The following is a 12,099-nucleotide window of genomic DNA, read 5'->3' as shown; positions in this document are numbered from 1 at the left end:
GTCGTCCCGAAGGGTCTTTAAGGTTTGTCAACCAACACAGTGAATGGTGGTCACTGATAACTCTGAAGTGGCGGCCATACAAATATGGGCGAAATTTCATAACCACCCATACTACGGCGAGGCATTCCTTCTCAGTTGTGGAGTAATTAGCCTCTGTGCGCGAGAGTGTTCTGCTTGCATAGGCAAGTACTTTTTTTGCGCCCTCGTGCCGCTGCACAAGAACAGCTCCCAAGCCAACATTGCTGGCATCACTGTGGAGCAATGTAGGAGCGGTCTCATCAAACTGAGCAAGCACTGGAGGTGTCTGGAGACGTTCCCGCAAGTCATTGAATGCACCTTACTCTTCGTCACCCCATACAAAAGCAACGTCGTCTCTCGTCAGGCGAGTTAACGGCGACGCAATGCGAGCAAAGTGCGGAATAAATCGCCGGTAATAGGCACGGAGGCCCAGGAAGCGCCTGACAGCCTTTTTATCAGATGGTACGGGAAACTGTGCTACGGCGGCAATTTTCTCAGAATCTGGGCGAACACCTGCGTGGCTGACGACGTGACCAAGAAACTGTAGTTCCGCAAAGCCAAAGTGGCACTTCTTCGGCTTCAGGGTGAGGCCGGCGGGCTGGATGGACTGCAGAACCGCTCAAGCCGTTCGAGGTGTTCTTCAAAAGTTGCGGAGAACACGATGACGTCGCCCAGGTACACTAAGCAGGTTTTCCACTTCAGACCCGAAAGCACAGTATCCATGAGGCGTTGGAATGTAGCAGGGGCAGAGCACAAGCCGAAAGGCAAGACTTTAAATTCATATAGGCCGCCTGGCGTCACAAAAGCAGTTTTTTCACGGTCTCATGGATCTACTTCGATTTATCGATATCCGCTCTTTAAGTCCATTGAAGAAAAGTAACGCGCGTGACGAAGCCTGTCGAGTGAATCATCTATACGGGGAAGCGGGTACACGTCTTTCTTTGTCACTTGATTTAGTTTTTGGTAGTCCACACAGAAACACAAGCTGCCGTCTTTTTTCTTAACTAGAACTATACAGGAGATGCCCGGGGACTCGTTGACGGTTGAATCACGTCGTCTTCCAGCATTTTTGTCACTTGTTCTATGGCTTCACGTTCTCTGGGAGCCACACGATAAGGATTTTGGTGAATTGGTCTTGCCGCATCCTCTGTCATTATCCGATGCTTAGTTAGAGGCGTCCGTCCCGCGCTGGACGTCGACGCAAAGCAGTCATTGAACTTCGACAATAGCGTGAGAAGCCACTCTCGTTCGTGCTGCGACAAAGCAGTGCAAACGTCAAGTGCAGTAGTTGGGTATTGTGTAGGTGCTTCTTCGAGTAGCGAACAGCAGCCGTGAACATCCGCAACACCATCAAAATAAGCCGCAGCCGTGCCCTTTGGAAGGCACCGGCGCTCTGTGCTAAAATAGGTTAGTAACAGGTTAGTGCCCCCGTCGGTGACATTTACGATTCCTCGTGCAACCGAGATACCGTGAGTAAGCAACAACGTGGTTATTTGGTCGGCAACTCCCTTGCAATGAAACGATGCATCACATGCTACCGAAAACAAGGGTACATGCATGATCGAGGTGGGATGACTACGTCGTCTTCTGCTAGACGAAAGGAGTTGCGTTGCGGCGATAAGCAATGGACTAAACCAGGGCTCTTGCGGCCACCATGCGGTCCGGAATGTTGATTACGGCGCCATATTCTTTCAGGAAATCCATTCCAATAATCAAATCTTTACAGCGCACAGGAAGAACGATGAAAGTGGCCACGAAAGAAGAATCCCGGATGCTAATTCTAGCAGTACATCTTCCAAAAGGCATCAGTAATTGCCCGCCTGCCGTCGTTATGTGGGGTCCCGTCCATGGCGTCTTTACTTTCTTCAGGCGGAGGACCAGTTCCTGACTCATTATAGAGAAGTCGGCACCAGTGTCGACTAACGCTGTCACCGGCTGTCCATCCACCAAAACATCAATGTCGGCGCTGACAATTTTTTCGGTGTCGGGGTTTATCGGCTTCACGTCGTTCTGTGCTGGGAGTGTCGGGGGCTTCTTTATTGTCTTGCGGTGGGCCTGCAACCTTACCCCCAGAGGTCGCCGCCTTCAGTTTCCCCGGCGTGGGCTGGGCGACCTTCGTCCTCGGAGGTCAGCAAAAGTAGGTCCAGTAGGGGAAGGCATCTGACGTGGAGGGGTTGGAGAGCACGACCGACGGCCGAAATCGGACTGAACATGCGGCACAGATTCGTCATTCGGGTGCGCTATTGAAGGTCCCTGAAAAGCTGTTTCGTCGCGGCGTAGCATGGAGTCGTCATTTGCAAGTCGACCATAGGACCACGGACGAAAAGGTCGAAATGATGCGTCGCGATGCCAGCAATGACGCGAAATGTGGCCGGCGCCTCCGCAGGGAAAACAGAGTGGGCGCGTATCGACGGTGCGCCATGCGTCGGTTCTCCGAAATTGCGGCCGTCCCGTAGTATCGTTTTGCGGCGTTGACCAAGGCGCTGTGAACGGCGGCTGGTGGTATGACTGTAGCTGCGTAACTGGTGCGTGCCTCGAAGCCTCCTCTTGCGGCGGCGACCAAGGAGCGACTGTCGGAGGCTGGTGGTACGGCGGTGTGGTTGTAACGGGTGGTGGACATCGGACAGCGGCTGCGTAGGTCATGGGACGCTGGTGATCTTGAAGATCGGCTGCCGGTAACGCCTGCCTGATTTCATCACGCACAACTCCGGCGATTGACGCTACGGGTCTATCCACTGTCGGTGTCAGAATCTTTTGAATTTCTTCTCTGACGAGTTCATTGATCAATTCCCGCAAGGGGTTCTGATACTCGCCAGTCACTGCGGCGGCATTGATTGTGGTGCTGGTGGACAGTCGATCGTACTGTCTGCATCTCTGATGAAGGGGGCCTGCTCAACAGTCGTAGCCTCTTTGATAAAGTCAGCGACGGTGGCTGGTGGATTCCGCACAAGTCCCGCGAACAACTGCTCTTTTACACCTCGCATGAGGTAGCGCAACTTTCTTTCTTCAGTCATGTTCGGGTCGGCTCTACGAAAGAGGCGGCCCATGTCCTCGGCGAACATTGTGACCGACTTATTAGGTTATTGTACCCGTAGCTCCATCATCTGCTAGCACGGTCGCGTCGGTCGGCACTCGCAAAACTATCCGTGATTTTCTGACGAAAGTCATTCCATGTCGTTAGGCTAGCTTCGCGGTTTTCGTACCAAGTACGGCCACTGTCGTCAAGGGCGAAATAGCCGTGGGAGAGCTTTTGATGCTCAGTCCACTGATTAATCTGTGCGACACGTTCATATTTGTTTAACCAGTCTTCAATGTCTTCGAAGACTGCTCCGCGATAGCGATCGGGAACCAGAGGATGCAGAACGGTTACTTGCTGTGGACTGGAAAACCGGCTGCTTTGGGGTGCTTGCGGTGGGCTGGTTTCGGCCATTGCGAGATGTGTGGAGCTCCTGGAGAGAGGTGGTTGAAGAGGGGAGAACTCCGGGGCAAGGCCTAGCAGTCGACGACTAAAGCGATGTACGGGTGTCGTAAATGGTGATAACGGGTCCGGGCTCGAGGAACGACTCCCAGAAGGGCGCCCGAGCATCAGGCGTGGTCAGTACCCCGCACCTCCACCAGTGTCGCAGTACAACGCGGACAGTAGACAGGGAGACGTTCAAGAACCGCAGGACAACTTGTTCAAATACAAAACCGGCTAGAGACACGTTCTTCGTCCTCGCCGAATCCGACTGACCCACTAGATGAAGTCCGTTAATGTCCCTATATATCTTCGTGGTCGTCTGCATAGAAGAATGGACGCGTCAATATATATATATGTTCATCCATTGAAGGTAGACTTCAAGCCCTGCTCACTGTCCTTCAGAATGTGCCCGCGTCCTCAGTGCGCTTTACCGTGACAACTAGAGCTGTTTGTAACCCTAATTATAGTACGCTGACTGCTGTGCTGAGACGGTTAATTTGAGTGAGCAACGATTAGTCTTGACATGTTTGTAGTATCCAAAAAATGTCTGCAAAGAATATCAGAATATGAAAACGAACTGGTAGTCATCCAACCTGAACTATCATCTTCGTGCAAGACGCCGATTGAAGCCTTCTTACTCAATACCGAAAAAAACAAGATGTTGACATTTAGATCGTTTGCCCTATTTCTCACGCATCCATTAACATCGCCTTATCACCTTCAGCTTTACTTTCGTATATTTATTGGTGCCAATGCTTTTCCTTATTGCTCATTTTCCTTCACTTTGCGACCGTTACGTAATTCCTAAAAAAGAAAGAGCCAAAATCTGCCTCATTGCGACGGCACAAAGGAACGGATGCCAATTGTTCCTTGCGAAATGTAAGGCCGATAAGTGGTCCAGTACGTTTCTCTACTGCGAACTCTAGAGCTCCCAAAAACCGCCAGCAGAGCAGCACGCGCCCATTTTCTGAGAAGTCTTGCATCTGCAAGCTCACTCTAAGCGAAAGCTACTTATGCGCTATTATTTCGCTATTTTAATGATGCACGGTTTTCGACTACAAAAGGATGATGGTGTTGCAAATTTGTCTTTCGATGAGTGGCGACGAGGCCGTGAGTAGGCCACTGGTTGAGTCTTCCATAACGGGGTTCTCATGAGTGTTTGTTCAGTTGACGTTACTCTTTTCTTTGCGTGAGAAAGAATACACCATTGGTATGGTACTCGACGCCCCACGCAAGACCGAACCGAACATTTAAAATGGCCGACACGAACAAAAAATACATAAGTTACAGCTAGCGAACTTCTGACTCAAACGAAGTCGCTGTCCAAGCAGGATACGCTCACTCGGAAGTTTTGCTGGACGTAATAATAGGAAAACAAGCTGGGAGCATAATTCCTTAACTCTCTTCACTTTCAGAAAAATTAGAATTGACAGTTGCGAGAACCCTTGTAGACATAGACGTGGTACTTACAATAGTTGGATCTTTGTTCTGTTTGGAATTTATAGAGCTGAGTGCAAGAGCATTAACGTTAGTTTTTTGTTCATCGTAAGTGTTGAAATCTTGTACCAATTATAAAAATAGAAGACAGACGAGATAGAGCACTGATTCAATAAAAAACCTAATCAAAAACTGGTATCCTTTTGACTTCACTGCATTTTTTTAAGATATAGCTTATAGGCTTCAGCTGCTGGGAGTTGGGAAACTCGGCAGGTAATAATTGGTATTTTTGCTTACATGTTATCCACGACTTATTCCAGGGCAGAGAAGGATCCATACATTTGCTTTTTATATGCCGGTACACTGGTTTCACTTTATAGTTCTGTGATGTACGCCTCTTAGTCTGTGTAACCAAAAGCCGCGGTTGCAGTGTAAGAGGCGCAGTAAGGCGCCCAGTAAATTGAAAAGTAAACATTCTCATCCCGTTCAAACGCTTGTGCAATACCTTTTTTAAAACCTTAACTGGCATTCAGTTGTTCGCTGAACTCCTTTCGCGGTGAAAGCGTAGCTGCCTGTTATCCGAATACTTGGGGTTTTATTTCAAACCGTTACATCGCGTGTAGTTTCAAAACTAAGTATGATCGTTTGTCTCGGAGCTCTGCAAATAGCCGACGCTATTCGCTACTTCAGGTATCTGAGACATTTCTTACGCATCTTGAAGCATAAGCGCCGTCTCAGGCAATATAAGAACTGTTACAATAAGAACTGAATAAAGTTTAAGACTAAATATTCGTACAGGTAGTTTCTTTCATACGACGCTCACAGTTGGGACATTTTGTGGTTTGAATGCCTATAACTAGGCATCCTATTTCACTGTCTTTTGATCTTTTAGGCGACCACAAGTTCAACTTCCGTCGCCACGGAAGCGACGAGAACCACCTTTCACTTAAGGCTTGAGTGCGCAAAAGAAAAGTTTATCTAATTTAGTGCAGATTTATCATGCATGCGATAATAAATCTGTGTTTAACAGGCGGTAGGTGATAAGTACTGCTGCCTCTTGGTTTTCAGTGGCGCGAGCATCTCACTGGTAAACTTCCTGGCATTTTCTTTTCATATTCGCTAATGGAAGCCTAAATCTATTCGAAAAATAAGCAATACAGCACCAATGGCGGGACTTACCTTCGCAATCGAAGAATACTACAAGCGGTGACATCACGGCTCCACCAAACGCATAATGGCAGTGCTAGGGCACTGTAATACAAAGTTATTCCAAGGTGTTTATATACGATTTTCTTTGTTAGACCTCCGCGACTCGCCAAAAAGTTTTTTTAATTATGTGTTTTACGTGCCAGAACCACTTTCTGATTATGAGGCACGCCGTAGTGGGGGACTCCGGAAATTTCGACTACCTGGGGTTCTTTACCGTGCACCTAAATATAAGTGCACGGGTGTTTTCCCATTTCGGCCCCATCGAAATGCGGCCGCCGTGGCCAAAACATTTTTGGGGCAAGGCCCACTACGCCTGTGTGTCACAACACGTCGCAAAAACCACGAAATCTCCCCATCTCGAGATGAGTTGCACGCACTGACTGTGCATCACTAGGCTGAACAAAAGAAAAACATATGTCCGATTATATTACCTTCATCACCATTAGCCTTTCGGGATTGGCGATAATATTTTCAGGCCATGCCTAGTTCGGCTCTCTGTTGCATGACGTCACAAAACCGCCGAAAGATCACCGCGTCAAAGTGATGTGTACGCGCTAAAGATACAGTAATATGCTTAATATGCTAAACAAAACTGAATATTTTTTGGGTAGCCAGAGACTGCCCTGTTCCAAAATGAATAGAAGATGGCTGTTCACTGATCACTCCGGGTGCTCTGTTCTCGAAGTTTCCAGCGAGAATTGATTTCTTTGCATATAATAGAAATTTTATCTAGGCAGTATAGCTTTTTCGAGCCCTTTTGGCACGTATGCGACATCGCTCGGCCGAACCTTCTTCACAGAGCATGCGTCTTGGCGGCAATTTTAGCGCCCCGTCTAAAGCCACCGCATTCGTCACGAGACACAGCAAGTTAAGCAAGGGGAACCGGACAAATCGGAGACGTCGGTACCACCCTCCTACACTGGTGATCTGCAGGTTTGTTGGATTCAGAAAAGACCCACAGCAACACAGATGTAAAGGTTCAGGTGGTGTCAGTTGTGGTGCGCCGGGTTGCACCCACTCACTGCACACTGCACTGTGGTGGCCCCTCGCCTTGCACGCAGTGCAATCGAGAGCGGGGCTGCAGAGTGCACCGCTGTACGTCGGGGAATCGAAGGCTTAGGTGCAGTGTACCGTTAATAGGAGCAGATGGTGCAGAGAAACTTGGTAGAATCGATTAAACCTTACTTTTACTGCGCTCACTCAGCCTCGCCGAAGCCCTCTGCGCTTCAGAGGGCTCGTCGCCTCTCGTCACCGAATTAGATAAAGTAAGCCTGTCGCGGTAAGCAATGCTATTCGCTTTGAAAGAAAACCAAAGTGGCCTGCTATAAACCACGACAGCATTTTATTGGACTGCTGAAATAACATTGCTTTGGGCAGTTACGTAAATTTGACATCGGGAGGTTGCAATAAAGTCAGAACGAAATAACTTTGTGCTATAGCGCCCCTTCGCGGTTCATATAAGGTAGCAATATCTTATATTAGGCGATATGGACAATATTGTAAACGTTCATTAAAGCAACCGCTGTAATGAAAGCACATACTGTTTCTTAAACCTGGCATATTGAAACCTTAGGAGGCCGGAAAACACTGCCTAAGACGACTATCCGAGGTGGCCTGGAAGCTTGCGAGGTGAAAGCAGTCTCAAGTTTGGACTTGCTAACAATGTTAAAGAGCCTCCTATATAGTTTGTTATCCGGTGCATTTTTATTCCGACACTATATAATCAAGTCACGCGACCCTTACCATCCCTAGCCTTAACAGGATGAAGTCTAAGAAAATTGTCGTAGATGACTTTAGCATTCAGCATAGTGCAATCGGTTTTATCACTGCGCCCTATGTCGCTTAGTAATTATCACACACACACAAAAATGTTTAAATTCTACTTGGCTGTCTGAAAGTAATTGACCTGCCGATGGAGGCTTCCGTTGAGACAAGTAAACAGAATTAGGTTCCGCGCAGAAGTTCTGACAGCGTCGCTTCCATTCTCCCGCAGTCGATCAATATCAATTTGATTTCGTGCCGCCTGTCTAGCCTAAAAGCAGCTGGTGCTCTTCTAACTACTCCGAGAAACACCGTTGTTGCGCTTGCAACTCAATATAGTTCCACTTATTGTTTTGTTTTCTTGTGCTGTTTGCAACAAAGATTCCATAATGCTCGAGAAGGTTTGCTATAGTTTAGTTATTTACTGATCAGATTGACGCAGGTGCTTCGGGCGTTCCTTAAGGAACTTCGCGCTTTTTTCGAGTCCTTTTGTTGCGCAAGTATAAGGTGGGCTTTAAAAGCTGCTAAAGCGAAGCTTGAAGCGAAGCTTCAAGCTTCGCTTTATGGGAAACACGAACAGCTAAAATTCTGTCGAAAACAGCAACACTGAACGATATCGAGTTTGTGTCGGCAAGCGTTAACGTCGATTTGAGTTAGCTTTAGCAAAATACGAGCCTGACTAACTCTGCACGAGAGAAGCACAAACACATGCTCAGAGTTATATTTGATGCAAATGGGTTCCAATGACTCAGTCTGTTTGAGTGCAAACATAAATGACTCTGAGCGTAAACGCGTGGGCCCATGGGTAGTTGGAGTGAGCGTGTATCACTGAGAGCCGCAGTGGAATCCCAATACCTCCCGGCACAGGGGAATTTTGTGAATTCCGATTTTCAGATATTATAATAAGCGACTCCAAGGGTATCGTAGTACGTGAACTAATATGAGCCCAAATGAACAAAGGTCTGAAAAACATTGCATAATGCCGGTTTTTAAAGACGGCTTCGCCACAATACAGCCCCGTTATCCAAAAGTGGAGCGGGTCTATTGCCACGAGACATAGTATGCGTTCCTTAATGATACGCGTGCGCCCCCGCCATCTTCAGTCAACTGTGCGAGCGCCGTGAGGCTCAATAAGTGAACGGGCAGGCATTCGGAGCTATTTCGGTGGTGGCTGTGGCGATTTGAGCCTTTGTTTCATCCACTTTACGCGCCCCGTATACGAAACCGCCGTAATTGGACACACACTTTACTTAATTATACATGGGCTCATGCGCCGTCTTCGGTCACAGTAAGAACACCGAGACACCTAATAACTGCACTGGCAACTATTCAAAGCTGTTTCTGACGTTGATGTGGCAATTCAATCCCCTTGTTTTGGGGTGACAAGTACGGCCCTAGCTGTAGGAAAGTAATATTTTGTGATTAAACCGATGTTCATGTGTCTCATGTTTTCTAAAGGGTTGAATTATTTGACGCTTAATTGCTACATGCTTTCACGGTTTTCTGTCCAGCTGCTTTGGTTATATACAAGTCAAGGCATTATTCTTACTGCCACCACTGACATTGGCCTTTTTCTAGTTTTATTTTGCAGCGGCCTTTGCGGATCCACCTGAGTGATGCTCTCCGGTTATGATTCCTCTTTGTTCGTGTCCTCTCAAGTGGCACGGACATGGCCCCAAAACAAGGCGCTTAAATCTACGCAGCAAAGCAGTGGCCTCTTTCTATGTTTGATCTGCTTCACCGCAATACATTGCGTGTATTTTTACTGCATAGCAGTATTGTAGTGCAGCAATGTTTACTTTAGAAAACCGGCCATTATGCAACGTTAATTGGACACTTGCTCTTAAATGAATCCAGATAACTTTAGTGGATCGAAGTCTCTGAACCCGATAGTAATAAAAACCAGATTGACACAGGTCGACAAGCGGACAGTACTAATAAAGCCAGCCTAGATCAGCGCCACGACTAGTCAAAACATTATATTTCATCCAAAGAGCTTATCTGAGAGGCTAACTCACTTGGATTAACTGTACACCCGATGCAGTATATTCTTTGTAACATGGTTATAGTTATCAGTGGTAAACAAAATATCAAAAGGCAAGTGAATTGTGTCCTTATTTTCAAAGCCGCCTTCAGCTGAGGAATGATGCTAGCAGTTCTTGACTTGCGTTTTTTCGTTTGAGCATGGTTTTCTTATCTAAATGATGTTAACCGTGCCATGCACCCGAAGATTTGACCACACGAAACAACTCATGAATACGAGGATAGACATTTCTATATATATATACAAAAATTCTCGAACTTTAAAAGCCCCCCAAGAACAGCGACAAGTGCTGAAATATTATATAGATGACTCAGCAAAAGCAACTATGTCGAACTTGTGTACATAAGGGGACTGGTCACTCTTCAGGCTGGATACGAAATGGGTTCCTACAGTTTCCTGCTGATCACCAGCCAGGAACCTGTAGTTCTGTTCTTTAGAAGCGGTGAAAATTTTTACAGTTGGAATGCTACCCTAATAAATGTATTCTTCCGATTCCCAGTTACAAGAGAAAATACGTTAACTTAGTTCAGTCCTACTTCTCCCAAACTCTTCCCATGAAGGAGACTCTTAATTTTGCCACATGGCTTCGTACGCTAGCTCCAGATATTGGCATCAGTGTCTCTGTGAGTCAGTGCAGCAATGAGTTCAGAGAAATGCTATTTGGTATTTATTTCACTGTTCTAGATGCTAAAGATCGGCTTCGTTATCATATTTACCAGTCTTGGTCAAACTTAAGCTGGTGCCTCTGTTCCACCTTTGAGCGCCGTACGTGCGAGTACTGTTAAAGGCATTTATTCCTTTGCTTCTTTTCGTTCCCTCACGCTTGCCAGTGATCCTCGGTCGCCCGCATCATGAAGGAATAGCATTTAGGGATTAGCAGTGCGTGCTAGATGAGGTAACGTGAAGAAAAGCAGCAAAGGGGTCGGGCTTTTCCTAGAAGAAAACAAAGAAAAAGAAAGAAGCCACGTCTGGGCTAATTTGCCTAAATCCGCTAATGATGACAAGAGGGGCGTGCGATCTTGCCTCTTCGCTGCAACGGCAGCCTGATAGGAAGCAGAGGCACTACGTGTAAGAGAAAAGACAAAACAATGAAGAAAAGAGAAGAAAAACGACTTGCGAAAGAACGAGTAAATGCATGGACGCGAGGACAAGCCGGGGATCAAGGTTGCGGTGTCATGACGGCTCACCTACGCTTGAGCCCCTCTCCGATGCCCTGCTTTCTTGCCCTCCTCATCATATTTCTGAAATTCCGTGCAGTAGAGTGTCAGCTGAGGGAAATCCCTTCGGCTGCGTTCGATAATGTAGCTTGCGACATAAGGGTGGGCCGTTATAGCGTTGGCATAACTTCTCACTTGGGGAAAGCGAGATTTCTAGTATTCGCACATATAGGAAGATCGATTGAGATGACATTCTTGGAAGCTCGAGTGCTAGGAAGGTAGCACAAGGTGGTGACGGGTGTTTTAGTGCCCGCTCCCCTCCCCCCACTGTTCTCACAGAAGCGGCTGCGTAGAAGCCCGAGACTGCACGCAAGTTGTGTGCGGCCGCATGGACGACCTCATCGCGATGGGAGCGGGACCGGTGTTAAGCGAAGCACTCACGTCTGACCCAGGTTCGAGAGCAGAGCTCAGAGCTGCATAAACCAAGGGCACAAAAGCGTGTGCTCTGCGGCCTGTAGGCGTGCGAAGACCTTGTTGCGCTTGTTGTTTTGCTTCGACCTCCGTGGGAGCGGACAAGTCGCGCTGATGCGATCAGCGTTGTGGTTAATTTATCTGTCGGTTAAATAAGGCGGTAAATTAGCTGCGCAAGCTCATTTCCCTATACGAAGGGTAGCTCGTTTCGCCGTGTTTGCTGTTGAGTAGCAGACAAGGAGCGCGGACGTGCTCAAAAGAGCGGTGCCATTGGAGCGTAATCATCGGACGGTCGTTGTGAGCCGTTAATCGAGGTTCACCATAGTTGCTCGCAGTAGGCAAAACAATGATTTGAGTAGAAAGAGTGCAAATGCCAGGGCGTAAGGAAGGAGCAGAGAACGTCCTGTTCTTGTTCTTTCCTGTACGCCCTGATCCAATTAGCGCTGTTTCTGCTCAAGACATGAATCAGCCAGCCCAAATGCGCACCCTTCTGCAAAACATTGATTGTTCAATGCACTATCTCTAGCTTAGGTCACAGCTGA

This window comes from Dermacentor andersoni, chromosome 5, assembly GCF_023375885.2.
Source record: "Dermacentor andersoni chromosome 5, qqDerAnde1_hic_scaffold, whole genome shotgun sequence".
NCBI classification, from domain to species: Eukaryota; Metazoa; Arthropoda; class Arachnida; order Ixodida; family Ixodidae; genus Dermacentor; species Dermacentor andersoni.
Note: the sequence above shows the minus strand (reverse complement) of the source record.